We start from the raw sequence: 1,328 nt of genomic DNA, 5'->3' as shown, positions 1-1,328 counted from the left end.
ACTTGTATTCTCATGAGATGGTTAGGATCTCTTCCTCAAACTCAGGAGTTGACTACTCAAGTTTCCTCATTGCTGTCTTCATGTCTTTGTCCCTTAGCACATAGATGACAGGATTGAGGATGGATATAATCATAAAGTCCAAAATGGCAAGAAACTTATCCACTGACACTGTGGGAAATGGCCACATGTAAACAAGGATGCATAGTCCAAAGAACAAAACCACCACAGTGATGTGAGCTGACAGAGTAGAGAGGGCCTTGGGCAAACCACCTGAAGAGCATTTCCATACTGTCACCAGGATGAAAATACAGGAGATAATCAGTAAGAAAAAGGTGCCCATGGAAATGAACTCGTTGGCAGTAACCACGAATCCCATTCTGTAGGTGTCTGTGAAGGCAATTTGAATAAATTGAGGAAGATTCCAGTGAAAGATAAAAATGCAAATGGACAACAAAAGCTAACTGGCACATAGCATGAATGAGGCCAATAGCTCAGACACCAGACAGAGGTAAAATGCATATCCGTAGCCTCATGATAGTCAGGTAGTGGAGGGGCTTACATATGGCTACATATCAGTCCAAGGCTATCGTGATGAGCAGCACCATCTCAGATCCACCCAGGACATGAAGGAAAACTATCTGGAGGACACCCTTGGAAGGATGTGGTTTTGTGCCCAGAGTACAGGTCAGAAATCATCTTAGGAACTGTTAAGGTTGAAAGACATAAATCAATAAATGAGAGATTGGCTAAAAGAAAGTACATGGAGTAACGTAAATGAGGGTCAAAGGTCACTGTAAACACAATAAAGAGGTTTCCCAGAACAATTGTTACATAAAACACTGTAGAGAAGGCAAGGAGGAAATGCTGCAGTGGTCTAGATGTAGAGAGTCCTAGAAACACAAAATGAGATGCTTCAGAGTAATTTGTTTCATACATTGTCTTGTCTGGTGATACCTCAAACCAAAAACAAAATAATAACTAAGGAACTTATCAAAAATTAATACTTAAAGAAACAAGTTTAAGCTTTTATTAAATCTGGTTTCAAGAAGAGGAAATCTTCACTTACAGCCATAACGTGTTTTGAAAAACTTAGGCATTAATTTATGGATTCAGCTAATATACTTAAGGAGCATAACTAATATTCCTAATGAGCACCTACCATATGCCTAGAACTGTGTCAAGCTCTGAGGTAAAACACTTATCCAGACTTCAGGAGGTTACAGGATAACGGTGGGTCTAGACATAAACATCTTTAAATACAGATGCAACTCTGATAATTTATTTGAAGGAAAAGAACAGAGTGCTAGAACAATGTGGCTCACCACTGT

General features: G+C 39.4%; 1 pseudogene; it reads right to left on the bottom strand.

Moving 5' to 3' along the window:
• LOC131405909 (olfactory receptor 4F15-like) lies at positions 1-936 on the bottom strand (annotated as a pseudogene).
• Between the last annotated feature and the right edge of the window lie 392 nt (positions 937-1,328).

Source organism: Diceros bicornis, chromosome 5 (genome assembly GCF_020826845.1).
Source record: "Diceros bicornis minor isolate mBicDic1 chromosome 5, mDicBic1.mat.cur, whole genome shotgun sequence".
NCBI classification, from domain to species: domain Eukaryota; kingdom Metazoa; phylum Chordata; class Mammalia; order Perissodactyla; family Rhinocerotidae; genus Diceros; species Diceros bicornis.
The sequence above is the reverse complement of the archived record's forward strand: the minus strand, read 5'-3'. Positions and strand labels throughout refer to the sequence as shown.